Here is a 23,203-nt window from a genome sequence, read left to right as displayed (position 1 = left end):
AATAGCTAATGTTTGAGGTAAACATCTTCTCCCTCCCTAATCATAAGTCTAGAAAGAACACAGGAGGGAATTTAAGAATAAATACCCTAAAGATTGAAATCCTATCTGATTTTGGGAGAGAACAGGGTCAACCTTGATCAGTGCTTGGATGGGAGACTGCTGACAAATGCTGCGGGCTGTAGACTATATTTCAGAGAAAGCACCTGGTAAACCCACTGAGTATTCCTTGTCTTAAAAACCACTGTGGAATTGATGTGGTCACCATTAAATCTACAGGCACATACAAATACCTTTCCCCCCACAGTGACCAGCCAAATGGTACTAAAAGGGGTTGTTGTAGGTTTTCATGTTCCAGAAGCATTCTCTCCTGATGTTCCACCCACATCTGTGGCAGGCATCCTCAGAGGTTGTGAGGTATATTGGAAAAACTAAGCAAGGAAGGTTTATATATCTGTAGAAGGTCCAGGGTGGGAGAAAGGGCTCTTGTCTGTTGGAGGCCAGTGTGAATATTGAAATTAATCACCTTGATTACCATTAATGGCCTTGCCAGCTACTTTGGGTTTCTAAAAAGCCCCAAAGCAAACATGGTTGCAACAGTGCTTCCTCATTTATTTATTTTTTTCGTGTCAGGAGCAACCGGAGTTGCTTCTGGAGAGAATTGGCTGTCTGCAAGGACGTTGCCCAGGGGACGCCCAGATGTTTTGATGTTTTACCATCCTTTTGGGAGGCTTCTCTCATGTCCCCACATGGAGCTGGAGCTGATAGAGGGAGCTCATCCACGCTCTCCCCGGGTGGGATTCGAACCTGGCAGCTTTTAGGTCAGCAACCCAACCTTCAAGTCACGAGGCTTTTATCCCCTAGGCCACCGGAGGCTCCTATAGCGCTTCCTCATTACCCCCTAGTACTTGGGATTCAGTGGCATATAACCACAAAAGCCTTCCCATTTCCCTTAAAAATTCTGCAATAATTGTAATTACATATACACTGAATATAGCTCTATATAACATAAGATAGGACAAGGATGTACACAATTTAATGAGTGCTGCCTCTTCCCTCTCTCCACCCGCCATTTTCCCCACCTCGCTTTCGGTGCCTTGCTCTTTCGAAAGAGCATGCCTCTCACTTTTAGCTCCAACTGAAGAAGTTAAAAAAAGAATGGTGGGTCATCCTGCGGCTCCAGAGGAGAACGTGTGACTTTCACAATCAGGCTCTGGTGTCCTGTCCTTTTGGAAGCGAACTTTATTCTCGGTTGCTATTAGCTCACTGGATTCCTCAGTCCGCAAAATGCCTCCCTGGATGTGCCTATGTAAGGCCTTTGCAGGAGTGGCTACCATCCCCACAGCTGTTTGGTCACCGATCACATTGCACTTCGACAACGCTTGGTTATCAAGAGGCCGCTTCGCTCGTCCTGATTGCCCAGATGCCTCGCGAGTCCAGTTTCACCAGAAGGGCAGCTGAGAATGAGGACTATTTATATCAGCTGTTCCCCAGTCCCCTCTGGAATCATTGGAGGGTCTCTCGGGGCTTTTTTAGATAGGGAGAAGCACTCTGCCAGATACTGGCCATATCTGGGCATAAGAGAGCCTCTCGCAAACCCAGCGGAGAGGTTTTTTTAATTTATTTTCAACAACTTCCTGTCATTTGGTTGCCTTGTACATCAACTACAGTAGAGTCTCACTTATCCAACATAAAAGGGCCGGCAGAATGTTGGATAAGCGAATATGTTGGATAATAAGGAGAGATTAAGGAGAAGCCTATTGAACATCAAATTAGGTTATGATTTTACAAATTAAGCACCAAAACATCATGTTATACAACAAATTTGACAGAAAAAGTAGTTCAATACGCAGTAATACTATGTAGTAATTACTGTATTTACGAATTTAGCACCAAAATATCATGATGTATTGAAAACATTGACTACAAAAATGCGTTGGATAATCCAGAACGTTGGATAAGTGAGACTCTACTGTATATAGAAATTAAGAGAGAGATGTATAAAAATATATGCAATTCCACTTTTCTGTTCTGCTATTAAGAACACTTTCACCCCTAAAAGAGGAGGAGGAGGAAAAAGGTGCAAACAAAGAAAAAGAAAAATCCACCTTTCCTGCCACTTGTTTTAAAATGAATAATAATAATAATAATAATAATAATAATAATAATAATAATAATAATAAAAAAATTTATTTATACCCCGCCACCATCTCCCCAACGGGGACTCGGGGCGGCTTACATGGGGCCATGAATGCTTCTCTTCATCTATTTAAATAAACTCTATTAAAACTAATGGTTTGTCCTATTTAAAGAATACTCCTGGGCAGTTGGATTCTGATTTGACAGAAGAAAGGTTTGAGTGCAGTACTGTGTATGTTGTGTGTATTTTAATATGTATTGACAACCTTCCTGAAAATGTTAAATAAATACACAAATGTTGCCTGTGAATCTCCCTCCACACAAATCAGGATGAAATTGGCTGGCGTGTATTAGCTTACGATATCTTCATTCGCACCAACTCAACTTTTGTAGATGTAAATGATGATACTGAACTCTGAAAGCGAGGATTTGGGTAAAGAGAGCTTGCCATAATATGTGAAAACCTTTCAGCTGAAAGGAAGATCTAAGGCTCGATAAAAATAAGATATGGATTTAAATGCATCTCTGTCCGGAACATCCAATCCGGCTGCATGCTGTAAACTGCGAGATCCTGCATTATACCATTAGCCTGGCTTTCAGAATGACATGGGATGAAAAATAGGCCCATTGTATTGTGAACAAGCGGGAAAAAAGAGATTTTGTACATGTGGTCACACTGCATCCTGCTGACCAACGTAACTAACAAAGGAGTTAATTCTTCATGCACTGATAATTCACCTGCCTTGCAAAAGTTTACCACTACCTTTTGGATTCCCTTCCTTCATCACGAAAAGTGATGGTGTTTGTATGTAGAAACATAAAAACATGCTTACTCATAGGACAACCCATATCACTGCCATTTTTTTTTCAACTCAGAAAAAGGAGGAAGAATGCAGAATTCTGTTGAGTCAGAATTAAATAATTTGAATATGGTGACAATCTTTCAAACTGAGTCAGATCTCCACCTGACATTGCTTCAATTTTGTAAAAACTCATTCACAGCTTAAAATTAATACGCGGGAGAAGATTCAGTATATCTATTTTTCAAACCTTGCTTTCATTTTTATCTCCCTCGTAAGTGTCCCAAACATGGAATGTTACTTTTCAAAAGGTTGAAAGTAACAGGGAAGGATTCAAATATTCTTAACAACAGAGAATTAAAAATGAAATGTACGATGGCTCAAATGATCATATTGCATATCACATCACCTGTTCATTTACACCTTGCGATTATAAATTTTTACTCATTTACACAATTTGGGATTGGAAACAAATATAAATTTGCTGGGTTCATGTTTCTGTTGGTGAAATACCCATTCCCAATCTCCTGCAATTGGTAATGTAAGAGAGTTTGTGACCCATCTTGCTGCAAGAATGTCTACATATACAAACCTTGAAATGTCTAAGAAGACATGTTTAAAAGGTGGCTATTTGGAGGAAAATGTAGGGGACAAGCACAAATTTCCATTCCAAAAGAATGAAAATTCTTGCAAACTGGTAGAGGATAAAGGACTGAAAGAGATGGTTGGTGGAATTCTGAGACATGCAAGGAGGCTGAGAGATTTCTCACCTCTCCAGTTACACGCATTCATAGAATTTGCTCATCAACACATCCTGTAACATGTGTCACTGTCCATATGTTGTTTTATAGATCTGGCCCAGGTTTAGGCCAGTCATGTACATGCGGGTTTATAGTGAGATAAGGAGAGATTAAATGTTCTGAACATTTAAGCATGTTACCTCAATGCATTTTATTAGAACTGAATCTCACATGTGGCCACAAGTCATTCAGAGCTGTGCTGCGCTTGTGATTCGATGGACCAAATCTCTGCACATTTTGCTGGAACTGGCAGCTCTGTGTTCCCAGTTTAATAACATAGAACCATCACAATGGAAAGCTGGAGCCTTGACATTACCTGCCAACAATAAACTTAGTAACAGACACAATATTTAATCTCCAGTAAGGAGAGATTCTCTGTTTAAAGTATGCTAATTATTCTGAGTTTGCAATGATATGTATAAATTAGCATATGCAAATTTTGTATATATTATTTATGTATTTTTTCTTGGTCTGGCAATATATGTGTACCCAACTGGCCATGGTAAAAGGTAAATTACTCTTGTAAATGATTCTGGAACACAGAGGTGTATCAAACAAGGACATTGCACCAGTGAAAATTACTCTAAGTACTCATGTATAAGCTTAGAAATTTTAGTCAAAAATCAACCTAAAAAAACATGAGTTTTTTTGAGGTAATGTGAATATTGTACCTTAATTCTTATCAAAAAACAAACTAGATCCACTTTGAGTAAAGTGGCAAAGTGGGCCCCAAAACCTGCCCACAACTTATACATTAAGTCAATCTGTACATGAGTTATGTACAGTAGTTCCACTTGGGGTATCTAGTTTTTTCAAACACCTACCACATCTGCTATAAACTTGGATGCTGTTCCAAGAGAATAATGACTATGGCACACCAGACAATTGAAAATGAAGTATTTTTCCCCTTGGATCAAGTTGGATCAAGACCACTATGAGATACAACTCAGAAGTCCAATTGCTATTTTCAATAAAAGGAGAGCTGCTGATCCAATCAGATTAGTAAAAGTGTTTTCTTACCATTCTACTCTAGTTTTGTCTAGATAAATTAAAATTTATCTAGATAGCAACAATTTTGTTTTGACCATTCTCTCTATTCTTCATTTTTAATTCCGTCTCCTTTAATCTTGGGATAAGCACAATAATTTTAAAGCTGCTTAAAAACATAAAATAATAAGACCCTAAAAATTTTCCCCTCTCTCTCACACAGACACACATACACATTTCAATTATCAATTATCATTTCGTTTTAAAAATAGGCATCTACAACAACATGATGTCCATTCACATCATATAATTATTGCATTATTCAGCTTTAACTGCCATTGTTCCGTCATATGAAATTGTGGGGTTTGTAGTTTTGTGAGCCATTAGGCCACTCTAGTTGAAAATCCATAAGCCCCTTGCCTACACTCCAACTCTCTGGATACCATAGGATGTTTTTAAAGTGGAATCTAGCATTATAGTTGTGTAGTGTGAATGGGCTCTTGGTCGCACAGGCATCACTTTATCAGATTACCCAGTTGAGATTTCACACCTGCGCCCATTTTTAAAACTTTATTTCTATTTTGAAATACACACCCTGTCTTTCTCTTAAACAAGTCCGAGATGGCTAACAAAAATAGTGGAAGAATTAAAATTATGCCATAAATGAACAACTTAATAGTAAAAACAATAGAATAGCAGCAAGACACAATAGTGAAAGCTGCTTACACTCTTTTAGGTAACTCCTGGAAGATGAAGATAGATGGCTCAGAGGCAGGAGCATATGTTTGGCAGTTGGTATATAACATGCCTCCCTTGGTCAGATACAATATCTAGTATCTCCAGCAACAGATGACATTAAAGAGAACTTGAAGAACCCTTTCGTGCTTCAAGGAAGAACATAGAGGAGGCTAAATTGTGAATGTTAGACTAGGTTTTGGGAGACCAGAATTTTAATTCTGGCCCCTCAGCTAAAAAAAAAAAAAAAACCATTGGGTAATCTTGGACAAGACGCAACCTCTCAGCCTTAGAAGACGCTGGTAAACCGCCTCTGGATGAATCTTGCCAAAAAAAAAACCCACCTAGGAATATTACTGCATGCAAGCTGCTATCCCGCAGCATTCCTGAGATGCAGAATAATGGCTAATTTCCATCATGATGATGGTGCAGTGGGTTAAACCCTTGTACCAGCTGGACTGCTGACCTGAAGGTTCACTTGCTGACCTGAAGGTTGCCAGTTTGAATCCACGAGATGGAGTGAGCTCTCGTCTGTCAGCGCTAGCTTGCGGGGACATGAGAGAAGCCTCACATCAGGATGGTAACACATCCGGGCATCCCCTGGGCAACGTCTCTAGACAGCCAATTCTCTCACACCAGAAGTGACTTGCAGTATTGTCTCAAGTGGTTTCTGACATGATAAAAAATAATAATGATGGGCGACATTGTATAGCATTGCATGATCATAATGCTTTCATAGTGTGAAGCTGTACTTCCAGGTGGATGGCATAACTCTCCCTTTGCTTGTTTTTGTCTTTCTCCTTTTTCTGTTAAGAGAGGGGAGAGAAGCAGATGCCCCTACAAATAGTACTATGGTTCTGGACGACCAAAACCATAGATGCTTTTGATGGGCTTTGCCTGTCAATAGTCCCAGGCAGCTTCATCACAGGGAAGAGATATACAAGCAATAGGTATTTCACAATATCGTCCAATAGTAATATTGCCTGCTACTGTGCCTGTTTGCTATCTCCATGTAATAAAGTCCTAGGATAGGCTGAAATTGACTTGAAGGCACACAACAACAAAGGCAACTTCCAACATCCTCCTCTATTCTCAAATTCTTTAGCAGTAAAGCCATTGACTTTGGTGCTGCAGTGTTGCACAAATTGCTTGCAACCACTGAGAACACATAGGCATTCGATAAATAATGCATTTTCCTGTCAACATGGCAGGTGTAGTTCTCTTTTGCTCATGCCTCATTCTGTATAAACTATTTAGGGGAAAGTATGCATTTTTTTTGTTTTCCGTTTGCAGTTGCTGATGTTGATGGTGGTAATGCAGAATGTAGTGGTGACATTATGACAATACTTTTTTTTAAAATAGATGTTCAAATGAGAAAAGGAAAGACTAGAGGTGCAGCTCCCAATTTTGATCAGTAAACATGCATAGATAGTAAATTTTCATTTAGATCACAAGAATCTATAGATCAGGATAGAAAATATTATGGAATATGGCCCTGCAGCCCGGAAAACCAACAGCAACCCAAAAGATATTATGCAGGAGTCAACTGAAATATTTTCATATTTGCAATTCCTTTCTAATAGGAAAGAATTAATTGACATAGGGAGGAAAAAATATGGAAGGAAAACATAAAATAGGAAAAAAAGAGGAAAAGAAATAAATGTTTCCTATTGAGAGCAAAATAAAAGTTAAAATGCAATCAATGCAGAAGGAAACAGGAGGACAGGTGGAGAATGGAAATGGCCAACTTTTCTGATAGACAAAAAAGTATGTAGATAATTTGCTAAAGTGGTTAAACCTTTGAAACAAAACCAAAATAATTATTATAAAATATGTTAGTAAGTTTAAATTAAAAGGTCTTTTAATATTTTAAAACATGACCTTGTTTTTGGCTTTATCTTCTCAAATTACACTGTCTACCCATCCCTGTTGCCACTTTTTTGGGTTCCATTATTTTCATCTATTTATTTAGCATCACATATTTTCCTCCAAGATTGGGGAGAAAAGCATCTAACATCACATTAAAAGCTAACCGCATATACAATTATAAACGAAATCAAAACAGTATTGAAAACACTCCAAAAGGCCACCAAACAATAAAATATCTATTTTTATTCTGTTCATTTTTAATGCTTCTCTAAATAAAAATGCCTTTGCTTTCCCTCCCAAAATAGAATAACTATATGATAGATCTACTTTAATATGTTTGCCAAACTGAAAAATAATGGTTGCAAAGAGTGTTAGAACCTGGTACACTGTATTCATTTTAAGCAGAATTAAGAAAGAAATAGGTAATTTTTGTTCAGTTTAACTGGTCTTACTACCACCTCGCCCCTGGCTTTCCACCAAGATATGATACAATCCAACTTTATTTAATAAAAGTCAAAATTTCACATCCAGAAATAATAACATGTGTCATATTTAAAAAAGAAAAACTTTTTAAAGAAAAATTGGTTTCTGGTGTTTGGATTTCTCATTATATTTATCTCATCAGCTAAAATATAGGTATAGATATAGATATATATTCGGCTTTCTCCTGATATAGAGAAGATTGAAATTAGCTAACCCAGGCATGGGCAAACTTGGTTCCTCCAGGTGTTTTGGACTTCAACTCCCACAATTCCTAACAGCCTACCGGCTGTTAGGAATTGTGGGAGTTGAAGTCCAAAACACCTGGAGGAACCAAGTTTGCCCATGCCTGATCTAACATGTATAGGTAAAGGTAAAGGTTTTCCCCTGACGTTAGGTCCAGTTGTGACCAACTCTGGGGGTTGGTGCTCATCTCCATTTCTAAGCCAAAGAGGTGGCATTGTCCATAGACACCTCCAAGGTCATGTGGCCAGCATGACTGCATGGAGCGCCATTACCTTCCTGCCGGAATTGTGCCTATTTATCTACTCACATTTGCATGTTTTCGAACTGCTAGGTTGGCAGGAGCTAACCTGTATACAGCCTTACCAAGTGGTTCTACATCCATTCTGAAAAACCAGAAGGAATGGTTTTCATTACATTCTGAATGCTAAAAAACAAATGGAATCATGTGGACTTCTGCTGCAATGTCCTAAGTTGAGTAGCTTGAGGATAATGTTCAGAACATTAGGGATGAAACATTGAGAAGATATTCAGGGTTGGCTGTGTTTGAAGAAGAAGATAGTTAGCAAGTGGCCACATTGCCTTTTTGCAACATCACCATGAGATACAATTCTGTTCTCTAATGCCAAACTCAGTCAATCAAAAGTTTTATTGTACAAGCCCAAGGCCATGACAAAGAGGCACAAGATGCACAGAACAGTACCCTCAGAGCCAAGCGGTTACCCTTCTCCTTGATGCTAAGAATGAGTTGGCTCAAAAATGGGTAAACTTGGCAAAAAGTGGCGAACCAGCCAAGGCGCTGCAGGTGGGCGGGTGCGGGCCTTCTCTCCTTCGGGGCCAAGCTTCCCCGGACATGAGGGAAGCCCTTCCCAGCTAAGTTGGACTCCAAAGCAAGGGCAGATGCTGCAGTGCAGTGCTGTTGAGCAATTCTGCAATCAAACGTGCACACTCTCCCAAACCTGAGTCAGCACAATCGCTCCTTCCTTTCCCTTTGGATTGGTTGATCTAAGTCACATACTTCCGATTTGTGCCAAAGTGACAGCAATTAGTGCAACCTCCCCATCACCCCAACACACACCTCCTTCCTAAAGAAAATATAATTATCATTTCCCTTTGAAATAGACATCCAATCCCCCAGCCCCAAAGCCCTACTATTCGAAGCTTCTTTCATTTTTAATTTAAGTCTCTCTCCTTCTCTCTCTCTCTTGGAGTATCTACGGTGTGTTCAATGCAAGAGAGATTCGCTATGAGTGACGTATGCTGCAGCAGCTAAAATATTTGTCCTGCAGGTCAATCTAATCATGCTTAATAGCAGTTTATCCCTCCATGCAACATTTTTCACATGGGGTCGACAGTTTTAAGTAGAGCTGCTGATGCATTTCCTTTCTTATTCAGTTTTTTAAAAAAAGCTAAGCAAAAGAACCACAAAAGCGTGGCCAGCGCATGCATGTAGCTCTTTGCTCAATAAAATGCTTTATTGCGCTTGATGAATGAACTATTAAATTTCAATTGTAAACATCATATTCTTCTTTATTTTTAATCATTATTTATTTAGTAATGGAGTGTAAGAGTGTATTTATCGGGCTTCCTGATAGTCAGGGGTTAAAAAGAAATAAATGTTAACCGGCACATTGCGTGTCATCAATTTAAGCAAAAAAAAAAATGCTTGAAAAGTTTCACAGAAAAACCTCCCTGTCACTTTCCTCCCCATGTCCATCCTGTTTGTACCATGTGGAATATTCAGAGTATTTTCAGAGACTTCTTTTTTTTTTCATTTACATGTAAAATATTTATCATGTGTTTTGGCCTGTGTGTCTATGGCCGAATTTTGCAAAGCATAGAGAATAGGAAAATGTAACTAATTTGGTTCACTGGATTTACAGCTTTTACAATCCTCAAAGCTACTGTTTCCACAACAGGCTCTTAAAACAAATCCTCGCTTAGCTGTTTGGATGACAGCTCCTGGATTTCTCCACTTGTTCTGAAGGAATGACTTTGCCTCGCCTGGATGGACAACGGCAGAAACCAACTTCAGCCACAAACACGATAGGGTTTTTTAAATAAATAAATAAATAAAATAAAATAAAAGTTGGTTCCTATTTCCCTTTATTTTATAGTAGCTTTTCTCCTAATTATTTTAGTGAGTCAGGACTAGAGAGATCTGTTCATTATAGACAAAGTTTTTTGGGAATGAGGCACTAACACATCCCATGACAAAAAGAGATGGTTCTTACTAGGACAAGGCAAGTAATAAAAAGGTCAGTGAGAAAATTTTAATATGTTTCGTGTATTTGTTTCAAATTTAGTATGCATTTTCAATTACATTTTGCAGCCCCACCTATCATAGTCCTCCACCACCCCAAACCTAGAAGACCCCTTAGTCCTGTTTCCACTTTGCCATATCTCTTCTCTTTCAGTTAAAATATCATAAACCCACCCCACCCTTAAATTAATGCTGCTCAAATATTTACATAAAATGTAAATCTGTATGTTGTAGTTACTTCCTAATGTAATTTCCTTTGATTAATGCAAATGGGAGGGAGAGAAAATGAAAATCAATCAAAATGGCATTGAAGATGCATTTCACTCATGCAAATCACTGCAGGAAACTACCCATCCCAAATAAATAAATAAATTCATAAATAAATAAATAAACAAATAAAAAATAGCTGAAAATGTCAGGGAAATATGCGCTAAAAAGAGAATGTGGACATCAGTTAGAGCACGACGAGGGTCCTGGGAATATAAAGTCATATCCTAGAATAAATATGTACGCATGGTGGACATCTTATTTTAGCATTTGATAGTGTTAAAATTCTCTATACTATGGTACATCAAAGCTCTATGGCTTCCTTTCTTTTCAAACATTTTGTTCTTAGAATATTTGCAACACCAGACAGTCCAAATAAATAAGTAAATAAATAAAGTGAACTGCAGCTAAGAGAGATTAATCTTCATTTATACCCAAGACAGTGATGCTATTTGTCCCTCTTTTGAATTTAGTGTGCCCACACAAATGCCACCGATTTATAGCCGAGCCAAAGCTACAAACTGAAGCCTGGTCTGCCAAGGCTAATTCCAAAACACTCATGGTTTAATTTTAAACACCACATCATCCTGTAAAATCTTACTGCTAAACAGGGACTTGGTGTCTTTTATCACCCTGAAATAGTTTGCCAGACTCTGAGATCTACTCTACAGTGTTTTCTCGCAAAACAACTCTGCATGAATTTTTCGCAGAAGAAGTCCAGAATGACAAAAAAAGCTTTCAAAACTGTGTAGTTTTTGAAAACTTTTTTAAAACAGGAAGGAAATTGTTTAAATTGCTCAATGCTTTCTTCAAGGAGAAAATTAGGAAAGAATTACATTCCTGGCTACAAGTCAACCAGTATATTGCAATGACTGAGAAACTGATGCACAAATCAGAAATCCATATTTGAAATTAAGCAAACTACTCATTCTAAGATGGATTTTTCCCATCCTAAAATATGGCGATTGTCATATCAATAACCTCTATAGACCTGATGCTAAAAGAATAGTGGTATGTCTTCATGTTGGCTGTCGACTTATGGCAACTTTGTGAATTTCACACAGTTTTCTTAGACAAGGGATACTCAGAGGGACTTTGTCAATTTCTTCTTCTGAAATATAACCCAGACCACCTGGTTTTCAGTACTAACCAAAACCCACTTTGCTTAGCTTCCAAGATCAGGCAGGATCTGGTATTTTATGTCAGCTTCCATAAGAACGATCCCAACAAACTTCACATAAAGTGCTTGCCACACCCCGAACACCAGTAAAAATGGCTTCATTTGTACTAAGTATGCTGCTTAGTTGCTAGGAGGTCACCAAAATTAACTATGTTTCCATAAAAATATTTCCAGTAAAATAGGTACAATTCAGAGAAAATGAAGACTGTTCACTGGGTCTCTAAAGTATGTTTAACTTATGGGGGCAATGGTCTGATATTTTCTAATCTGACTGCTTTACCTTCTTAAAAAGAAGTGTGCACACTTTATGATCCACCAAGCTGGATGTGGCCCATTAACCATATATTGATCCCTCCCAAGAATCCCATAAAACTCCTATTTACACCATCTCCCAAAACATAGCTTCACATTAACAGCCACCGCTAGGCCACAGATCAGGGCAAGAATGGCTACTTATGGTTTCCCCCCTCCAAAAAATAACAGCAAAAATAAAATATGAAAGGGATTTGAATAAAATGTACATCTACTAATTGATGTGGCTAATAATATTTTGAAATATTATTTAAACGGATACACAATGCCACGCTAGTGTGACCATCAGGTAAGAATAGTGCTTGCTCATTCCATTTGCCAGGTGTAGTTCCTGATGGTGAACTTCTCTATGGATATTTAAAGAAAACTTGGTTAAAGTGGAATATTAAATAAATAAATAAATAAATAAATAAAAGCATTTCCATTAAGAGTCATTTTTAGATAGAATTTTGTTCTCTTAATTGTATTCCAAACAGACTTCTATAAAGAAGGGTTGTAAAACCTGTATGTATGTATGTATGTATGTAAGAATGAAGAATCTTAGATTTTTTTTCTTTTCCAGTGTAGAAAGTTTAGAAGCTTTTGCACATTTATTTCAAAATGATTCCCCCCCCCCTCACTTCAGGATTTTTGAAAAATGTCATTTATGTACAATTTTTCTGCATGTGTATAAAAAGTGTGTTTAGCATAAAAGCACTGTTTTCTGCAAGTGAAATCTGCAAAATGACATTCTTTTGCAAAAAAAAAATCCCCTAATACAATGAAATAAAATTGAATCCTATGGGAGCTGACTAGTTTTAATTTCAGTGTAACAGGGCACCCTTTCTTGTTAAACAAATGTGTGAGCATTCTTTATTCGCCTCCCATGATAAAATAAGGGAAAGGATCATCTTAGATTGTCCACATTCTGCTTAAAACTGGGGTCCATTTTGGCCTACCATCTGGAGTCGGGGATGGGAATTTCTTGTACAGGTTGAGCATCTCTTATCCAGAATTCCAAAATCCAAAATACTCCAAAATCCAAAATTTATTAACAAGGATGGCTAAGATAGTGACACCTTTGTTTCTTGCTGGTTCCATGTGCACAACCTTTATTGCATATACAACATTATTATATATATTTTTTTCATGTCAGGAGCGACTTGAGAAACTGAAAGTTGCTTCTGGTGTGAGAGAATTGGCTGTCTGCAAGGAAGTTGCCCAGGTGACACCAGGTTGTTTTTATGTTTTTACCATCCTTGTGGGAGGCTTCTCTCATGTTCCAGCATGGAACTGGAGCTGACAGAAGGAGCTCATCGGCACTCTCCCCTGGTTGGATTCAAACCTGCAACCTTCAGGTCAGCAACACAACCTTCAAGACATCAGTCCTGCTGGCACAAGGGTTTAACCTCCTGCGGCACTAGGGGCTCCATTATAATAATATAGTATATAAAATCACCTTCAGGCTATGTATAAGGTGCATAGGTAAAGGTAAAGGTTTTCCCCTGATGTTAAGTCCAGTCATGTCTGACTCTGGGGGTTGGTGCTCATCTCCATTTCTAAGCCGAAGAGCCAGCATTGTCCATAGACACCTCCAAGGTCATGTGGCCGGCATGACTGCATGGAGCACCGTGCATATGACACATAAATGTATTTAGTGTTTAAACTTGGGCCCCATCTCCAAGATATTGTATAAAGTACAAATGTACAAATACGGGTATTCCAGTTTTTTTTAAATCCAAAATATTTCTAGTCCCAAGCATTTTGGATAAGAGTTACTCAACTTGCATTATGAAATAAGTGGTCCTAGAATTAAGTGCTAAGGGTTTGTACCCCTAAACCATCTGAATGAATGCTAATGTCCCCCCACATGCAAGATGAAAGCTTTTTGGTCACCTTCAACATCCTGAAGCTGCTAGAAAAACGATGAGTGAAAATTGTGAGTCAGCTCTCCTGTTTCTGTCCCCACCCCTTCTCCAGAAACAGCTTCCACTGTCAGTCTAATATTTCAGAGTGGTCACCTGTTATTCAAGCCAAAGGTCAATGTCTTCCCATTCCTGCTCCCACCTGTTGGAGGCTGGCACGAGTGAGATTATCTCCGAAAGATCAAAGGTCGCACAATGCCACTACCAGCAAGTTCAGATGCCAACAGGGTCAGTGCCCTGTTGTATATTAATATTAAATGTATATTAATATTTTTCCTTAACATTTACAATATTTCCTTATTTGACTCTGGTCACTTCCTTATCCAAATCACTGCATTAAACACCATCATTTTATCATCCAAATCACTGCATTGAATGACAATCGACTGTCCAAGTTAAAATACTGATGGGCTTTTTCTGCAGTCATTTTAACCATGTGGGTTTTGAAAAGAAAAGATGTCCCTGATGTTTCTTGAACACACTATGATACAAAAACCTCCCCAATGTGTTTTGGAGGGGATGTATAGCATTTTCACAAACACACCTTGCACTCTTTATAACAGAGATTTTCCTTTCTGCTTAAATCCCCCTCCACCTTGCATGTAAAAAAAGGACTAGCCTGAGCTGATCCAGATAAGGTTATGGGGAAAGAATTAGAGGGTGCCCTTCAAAATCCTGCTATTTCTCTGAGAGCAGCCCCACACCACACACCAAGCTAAGGTTTCCAAAGAGAGCATCTGCCGGCTGCTTGATCAGCAACTCAGCAATGGGGGATCAAGACATCAAGACTCTCATGGCTTGTCAGATAGGCGGCCATGTGGTGTGCAGTGTCTTGGCAAACTCAGAATAACTTGACGTCAGACCTGCAAGCGTTCCATTTGGGAACACACAGTATGGTGTCTCTGACGAGAGAAGGTAAGGAAGAGTTAATGTCTCACAGCAAGGCAAGGGTAAATAACTCTGTCACTTGACTTAATTCAAAAATGGTATTTTCAAAAGGATTTCAGCTGGTTTTTTTTTTTTTGGTTTTTTTTAGGAATTCGGCAATTTGTCTGTCTGCAGCTCTTTGGAGGATGAAGGCATTAATAGACAAGAACCCTATGCTTTTTCACGGGCCAACTTAACAAGCATTCCTCCCCACTGAAGTCTGAGATTATCTCTTTCTCAAAATATATTTATAGCAGTGGTCCCCAAGATAAGTATGCCTGCAAATGTCTTCCAATCCCTAGCCATGTTCCACTTTTGATATGGACAGAACAGGTTGAAAAGCCCATCCTGAAAAATGCATGTATGCTCACGCCTTTCTAAAAAGTGCACCTGAAGCCTAAATGATCTCAGACTTCTAGCTGGAAGAAATCACTTTCTCATTCCACAGCACCTGACACTTTAAAGTCTTTGGGTTTTGATCTTAATTTTATTTTCTGTCCTGCCTTTTAAGCATCACTTGTTAACACAGTAAAAGATCAAGAAGAGGAAGTTTTAAGACTCAGATTAGTTCTAATAAGCCAGGCGCATTTAGTTACAACCTTTCCGATTCTCGTTAGGCACATACTCATATATACACACACATGGGTACTTTTTTCCTTCCTGCTGGCTCTATCTCTAGAATTTCAGGATTATGCAATCTGCTATAAAGACACCTTTTTCTCATTTTAATGGGAAAGGAGGCAGTGAGGCCCTTTCTTTTGGCAGAAAGACAGAGAGGAAGAAAAAACAAAAGAAAGAAGGAAGGAAGGAAGGAAGGAAGGAAGGAAGGAAGGAAGGAAGGAAGGAAGGAAGGAAGGAAGGGGAACCATGGAAGTGGACAGTGAGATTTTCTCTGCCATTGCCTTTCAAAGCCCATACCGCAGTCAGCATATTGAATATTTAATGTCCTGATGAGCGTTTCCACCTGCTGACACAGGCAAAGTGACAGAACAATACACGCACTGGAACACGATCATCAATTGACTCCCCAGTCAGTCTGCCATGTCAAGCATTAAATAGTAAAAAAAGAAAGGAGGAGGGGGAAGAAGAAGACGAAGAAGCGAACCTTCCTCTGAACCTTTCATCTTTTATTTTCTTCCACCCTGCATCCTCCATTAGCACCAGCGTGAAGGTCCATACCTGAAATACATACTTCTTTACATTCCATAGTTTGCCAGGTTCATATGGGCATATAAAGAAGTATGTCACTCAAGCAGGTAAGTTTCAGGATGAGCACCTAAGTGGCTCCCCAAAGGTGGCCCCAAGGCCGAGCATCCAAAAGCCCAAAGGGATTCCATTTGTGGGAGGAAAAAAAGGTAGGTTTTTCTCTCCATCACCCATTCAAACTTCTACCCCAATCCTGCTGCCAGGTTGCCACTCCAAAAGCTGATCCAAATCCCAACAGACAAGACATAACACACCCACTTTGCCTTTGACTAATTCTTCACCATCCATCCAGCCATAAATCTGTGCAAGGAGTTATCTCATTCCTTTTGAAAGAACAGAAGGAGACACAGGGGAAAGGAAGCAAATTTAGCAATCATTGAAATAAGATATTTTCATACAAATAAAATAGTGTTGTTGAGTTTTTTAAAAGGTAAAACACAGTTCTTCCAGTTAATCTAAAAACAAGCATAAATTGGAGAATCCACATGTATTCCAAGGAGGTTTCATTTCAAAATAACAGACTTCTTACAGAATTTGAAACTTTCAGCTGTGATAAAGAGGACCAGAGTGAAAAGGCTTTCATTTCTTCTCATCCACTCTTCAAACACTCTCACATATACATTCAACATCTATAAAATACAGACAATGCTAGTGTCTTTCTTTTTCTCTCGCACACATATATTGCCTTGTTTTAAAACAAACATTCTCCACACCCACAGACCAAAGCAAGTGTCCACTTTATAAACTTAACAAATCAATGCATTGTATTTGCTTGCTGTTAAAAAGAGCCACCAGAGGGAAATATATATGCAAACACACACACACACACACAGACTCACAAATGTAAGAAAAAAGAGTGAGTTTCTTCCTTACCTCAAGTGTCCACTGTCACAGTTTTCTCCCCCTTTTTGTAGGTCATGATAGATGGGGTGCAGCCTGGAGGATGGAAACCCCCCAAAGAAAAAGGCTTGGTTTTCTCTTTGACCTCTCTCTGGGTCTCTTTTGCCAGGAACAGGAGAACAAGAGGAGACAGTGGGGAGCAATGGGATTTTCTAAAATATCTTCTGCTTGGAGTATGCTGGAGATGTAGGTGAGGACAGACCAGATCAGACGGAGTGGGAGCAGCTCAAGGGGGGCAGGTGGATGATGCTGCAAGTAGGCCAGAGTAGAAAGTCACGGGAGTTACTCCTCGGTGTGCGTGTGAGTGTCCATGTGCATGAAACCTTGCGTCTCCCTTGCATTTGCATCAGGCTGCATCTCTCCTCTCTTTTCCCCCTCTTCTCACTGGTTACCTCACAGCCTCTCTGAGCTTTAAAGCTCCCCTAACAATGAGGTCCGAGTAGCATCGCTGAGAATGATGAGTGCACTGAATAGGAGACTATTATGAGCAGGATTTAGACATGGAGCAAACCAGGAGGTCACACTGAGTGCATAATGCTCGTTCAGCATTGCTGTAATGGAGCACTCACCTGCTCCATCTGACGGCTACCTCCTCTCTCTCTCTCTCTCTCTCTCTCTCTCTCCTCTCCTCTCCTCTCCTCACTCCTTCCTTCCCTCCCTGCCACTGGACTGAGCCATGCAGATCAATACCAATTTACAGGCAAATGCAGAACGGCTGCCTTAATGTTAATGAATTTTACCATTTCTCACAGTCTTCTAATGAACCCTTTAAAGAGGGTTTAAGTAAACTTAGCAAGTGGCAAACTAAGCACTTTGGAATACTTAATTGTATTGATGGGTCCGGCAACCCCACCCTCCCCACTAGGCATTTGAACATACAACGGCAAAGGCAACCTGGACCCCTACCGCAAATTCAAAGCGTTACTATAAAGCTAATTGATCGTTAGGATTACTATTCTTCTGATTCGTTATTTCCAAAGCAGGCCTACTATCCCACTCATCCAGAAGGCAACTGGGTTATCTGCTCAGATAGACTGCATTGATTGATTAAATATCTTTTTTTCAAAGCAATAATAATAATAACAACAACAATAATAATATCACAATTTGAAAAACCTCTCAATTGTTCTAGCACTCCCCTATTAATATATAGGCAAATTTCCAAAGGATAGCCCCATTGCAGGGAATTGGTCTCAGTGGAGATTGCTGAAGCAAATTCCCCCCTCTGAATGCATCAAAGCAGCAGAATTAAGTTCAGCGAGACTGAGCCAAGGTACAAAATCGGCACGCATACATACACACACACTTAGATGGGATAGCAGTGTCCTTGCTTAGAAATCATTATCAAATACCTTTTAAAAGCATGGATCTGATCGAGACACAGGCTTTTAACTTGTTTCTTCTTGTTCCAATGCAGTGGGGTGGGGGGGGAGTCATTTTAAACAGCTACAAGTGGATGAAGGTTATCCACTTTATCTATTTACCCCTCATTTTAAATTATTGTGAAGAGCCCTCAATTGGCACCAGTTCTCTCCCTATATGCCTTTTTATCCCCTTGAATCCTTGAAGCGCTCCTTCCACAAATGAAACAGCTGCTAATTGGGAACTCGATTCAGCAAAGCGGAAGAGGCAAACCCCATAAATACAAAAAGGTTAAGCGACAAAATTGTCTCCATTTAAAGCAGCACAAAAAAGTCACCTCAAAGTTTTCAAGTCTGGCTAGAAATTAATACAGGAGCCAGCCGTTACTCTCCTGATGGAGAGAGGTGTGTGGGAAAAGACAGGTAAGTAATTTGTGTCACATTTGCTCCCAGCACTGGGTTTACAGCAGCCCAAAGTGCTCCTCTTCCACCTCCCCTCCTCCTCTTCCTCTTCCTCCTCCTCTTCTTTTTTCTTTTTTTCTTTTAGCACAGCGGAATTATATAGCTCAGCTGCTGCTTTTACATTTAGTCAGGGTTATTTATCATTTTCACACCCTCAAGGATAACAGAGGGCAACTCAAGTTCCTCATCTTCAGCTGGAGTAGTCGGTTCATTCATAGTGGGAAAATCCTGCATGATAAAAAGGTGAACAAGGGCAAAATGCTGAGGAAGGGAGACTCCCCCCCCCCCTCTCTCTCTTTCCCTATGTCTTTTTCAAATAATAATCCTCCTATAAGGAGGCACAATGAAAATTCAAGGAGGAAATTGAAGTAAGGAAGAGAGTTGGCTCCTTGTGGGTGTGGTGACACAAAGGCACTACGAACCCACTTTAATGTACAAAGCTTTTTTTTCTCAACTCTGTCCCCTAAGTGTCAATCTCAAATATTTGCAAAATGACCATCTATGTCAAAAGAGGCACAAGACAGAAGGGCCATGGGAAGACGACATGCACAAGAAAGTGAGGAGTGGGAAAGTTAAAGGGAGCGGGGAGGCTGACTGTTCCTGCCCACCCCAAATAGATATCTGTCTATTCCTTACTGAATTGACTCCATGTCTCGGTGTCATCAATGATATTCTGAGCAAGAGGCATGATAAAACCAGTTCTGGAGAAAAGCAGCAATTACCATGATAGCTTTTTTTCTGACGACACAATTGCACGTTATTGCTGAGTGTTAGGAATTCATTCTTCCCTATGCACACATACACAGTACACTAGAGAGATGGAAAAGAAGCCTCAAGTGGTCAAGCCTGAAATCCTTAATGCACTAACTCTGGAGCAGCCCCAGGAGGGGACCTAGGTCTACTCCACACACTACATGACTCAGAAACCACAGCCATAACATATGGAATAAGTACACAAGAGACACATGTGTTAGTGAGCATTGCTGGGATACAGGCACATGAATGTACAAATATTCACATTGACTCAGGATAGTGATCCTCCATTTACCTACAGTCAAGATGCTTTTCAGTACCTATAGTATACAAATATGCATACATTGCCGGTATCAAATCCACAGTGCATTCTTGGATATTGCATGACTTTATGACTGAGCAGCCATCACAATCTTATACTTCAATTATAATCTTCAAGACCAAGAGAAAGCAAAACTACATACAAGATGTTCTTAAGTCTAACTTGCCTTTCTTTTCCTCCAGCCACCCCCAACCCCCTTTCTTTGGCTTCTCCAGTGTGCCTATCTGGTTACGGATGCTTCACCCTCACCTCCAACCTCCCATTTTGATTACCCATAAATCATGCACAGGTAATTAATGCTCACAAGCCCTGGCATTTCGATGGTTAATCACCGCAGCGCTGAGATCATGACAAGTTAGGCTAAGTTTAACCACCTTGTGTGCCTGTGAGTGTGGCTGTGTCGCTGTGTGCCAGTGCCCCTTTCCCCTTTTGGTATCGCTACAGCTTGCAGCCACTAGTTATTAATATCAAAAAATATTCCCCCTCCCCGCCACAGCTGTCATTAGCCGGCTCATATCTGAATGAGGCATTTAAAAGGTTGGTTTAACCTTGCAATACGGCTGCATGTCAAAGTTCTAGCGTTTCAGTTCAGATTATTCTAGTCCACTGCTTGCTCTGCAGTTTTGTGCGTGTGGATGTGTGTCTGTGTGTGTGTGTTTTAAATGCGGAGTGTGTGCTACAGCAATAGAATAACAACAACAAGAGGAAAAAAGGGGAGGAAGAGAAAAGGGGGAAGAATCCCAACATTGCCCTAACACTAACCCATCCCACCCCCACCTCTATGAAAGCATGCTGCTGCCCTTCTGCTGGATGCAGAAGCATGCATTTTAAGTGAGCACACAGAGAGAGACAAGTTGGATGCATGCACAGAAGGGGGAAAAAAGAGTTCTGCAGCAGGTCTTTTTTTAAAACAAAGCTAAGCTGGTGCAATTCAGAGGGTGTTATGGAAAAGGGGGTAGGAAAATAGTTAAAGGGAGATAAGAGAGAGAGGTGAAACAGAAAAAAAGGAAAAGAAGACATACCAGTTAGAAGATTTTTTTTTCCTGTTGCAGCAGTGGAAGTCACCAGAGCAGTAGCTGAAAGCTGAATCAGCTTTCGAGAGTTAGGGATGCATAGAGGAGGGTCATGGAATCACAAGGTAATAATGCGTTGCATGCAGCAGCCGTCAGCCTTTTCCTTAAAGCTAATCTCTAATGCAGGAGGGGAGAGAGAGAGAGAGAAAGAGAGAGAAAGAGAGAGAGAGAGAGAGAGAGAGAGAGAGAGAAAGGAGCAGGCCCAGTAATGGCATTAGACCTCACTTGGAGAATGAGAGCGAGAGAGAGAGAGAATATTCAGACAACCCCACCCCCAGTTATCTTCCACCCTCCATACATACACACACGTACACACACGCAACTCCCTTCCACACATCCTGCACCTCATCTCCCCTATAGGCACCACTACATCTCTATTCTTCCTGCAGCATCTCCAGCTAAGGTACAGAGGGAGGGGAAGGCATGCACGCTTACAGCTGAGAGGGCGAGAGAGAGAAAAGGAAAGAAGGAAGCCAAGCAAAGAAGAAAAGAAAAAGAAGCCAAAGTAATCTTCCTTGCACAGGCTGATGCTGCTCACACCCTCAACTAGAAAGCCAATGGGGTTGGGTTAGGTAGGTACCCACCGCCTCTCTTTCTCTCACTCTCTCCAAAAAGTCTCTTCTGTCACCTCACTGCCTTTATTTTACTCACCCAACCCCTATCACCCTCCTCCCCACTCCAGAGAAAGGTCAGCCAGAGGTAGAGGTCAGGATGGAATGGAAGAAAGAAAGAAGGTTGGGAGAAAATAAGGTGGGGGTGAAATCTAGGGGGTTTGGGGGGAAGGTCAGCGGGATCCGCACAGAGTCTGGAGGTGCAGGGCAAAGCGGCTGGTCAGGAACCGAATCCACCTTTCCCGTGCTTATATACCCAGCTAAGCATCTGAAACACGCACCCAAGGCAAGTGGCCTCTTCTCCTGCCATTCCCTCCCTGACCATATTTAGTCAACCAGGGCAAAAAATAGCCCGTCAGCTGGAGCTGGCCGAACAGCAGGGACTATTTGGAGTTCAATCTCTTCTCTCAGCCCACTGACTACTAGCCCTGCAAGGGTCCTGACTCTGCCTTTTTTTTATACCTCCCTCTCCCCTCATGCACACACACACACACACACACACACACACTCACACCCTCGGCCTGCTCCACCGGGCTATTTTTAGCAAGGCCAAATAAAGAGGAGTCTCAGTTACCACACAAAGGGCCACCCCATGGCTTTGCCAGGCCCGGCTATGTATGGTCAGCTCCGTTGTTCAGAGACAGACATGAACAAGAGGTAGGCCCACTTCGGAGGGATTTGTCACCAGCCTTTCTCTGGATTGCTTTTTCATCCTTTTGGATGACCGGATGTAATAGAAGGCAGGGCTCTCCTGTCTGCTTTCACTTGGTTCTGCTGGAGAATTTGGACATGCGCAGCTTTCCTCAACACTGACAAGTCGGACTGGAGGGTTGTTTTTTTTTTTTGCCATGCAGCGATCAAAAGACTAAAGGCCCCCTGCTCTTCTGTTATATCCAGTCACCTTATCCCATCCCTACTTCTTCTGGGTTTCATTTCTCTCTCCTGACTCCTCCCTGAATGAAAGCTGATCCAGAAAATTGTTTCATCCACTATGAACAAAACTATAGCTGGAGTATTATGGGGGGAATAAAGGTTTGCAGGTTGGGCATCCCTGATCCAAAATTACAAAGTACTCTAAAAACGGTGATTATCGACATAGGAAACAGATAGTGTCAACTTTGCTTTTGGCTTGTGGTTCAAATATATATAAACCTTCCCTGGTGGCACAGTGTGTTAAAGCGCTGAGCTGCTGAACTTGCGGACTGAAAGGTTCCAGGTTCAAATCCTGGGAGTGGAATGAGCACCCGCTATTAGGCCCAGCTCCTGCCAACCTAGCAGTTCGAAAACATGCAAATGTGAGTAGATCAATAGGTACCGCTCCGGCGGGAAGGTAATGGCATTCCATGCAGTCATGCCGGCCACATGACCTTGGAGTGTCTACGGACAACGCCGGCTCTTTGGCTTAGAAATGGAGATGAGCACCAACTCCCAGAGTCGGTCACGACTGCACTTAACGTCAGGGGAAAACCTTTACCTTTTACTTTTTTCATGTACAAAATTATTAAAACGTTGGCTAAAAGTACCTTCAGGCTATGTGTATAAGACTTTTATGAAACATAATGAATTTCACATTTAGGCTTGGATCTCATCTCTAAGGTGTATGTATTTATAC

At 40.5% G+C, this 23,203-nt stretch overlaps 1 long non-coding RNA gene and 1 other non-coding gene across 2 annotated transcripts in view; both read right to left on the bottom strand.

The window, feature by feature from the left end:
• Positions 1–21,850, bottom strand: part of LOC134298533 (uncharacterized) — a 106,657-nt gene extending 84,807 nt beyond the window's left edge. Inside the window, exon 1 of the long non-coding RNA XR_010005648.1 lies at positions 16,983–21,850. This is a non-coding gene — a long non-coding RNA (uncharacterized LOC134298533). The remainder of the gene's footprint in view (positions 1–16,982) is intronic.
• mir1a-2 (microRNA mir-1a-2) lies at positions 16,074–16,163 on the bottom strand. The gene has a single exon (NR_129906.1). It is a non-coding gene; the product is annotated as a microRNA mir-1a-2 (primary transcript).
• Positions 21,851–23,203: the final 1,353 nt, after the last annotated feature.

This window comes from Anolis carolinensis, chromosome 4, assembly GCF_035594765.1.
Source record: "Anolis carolinensis isolate JA03-04 chromosome 4, rAnoCar3.1.pri, whole genome shotgun sequence".
In the NCBI taxonomy this organism is placed as follows: domain Eukaryota; kingdom Metazoa; phylum Chordata; class Lepidosauria; order Squamata; family Dactyloidae; genus Anolis; species Anolis carolinensis.
This window is presented reverse-complemented; position numbering and strand designations above follow the sequence as displayed.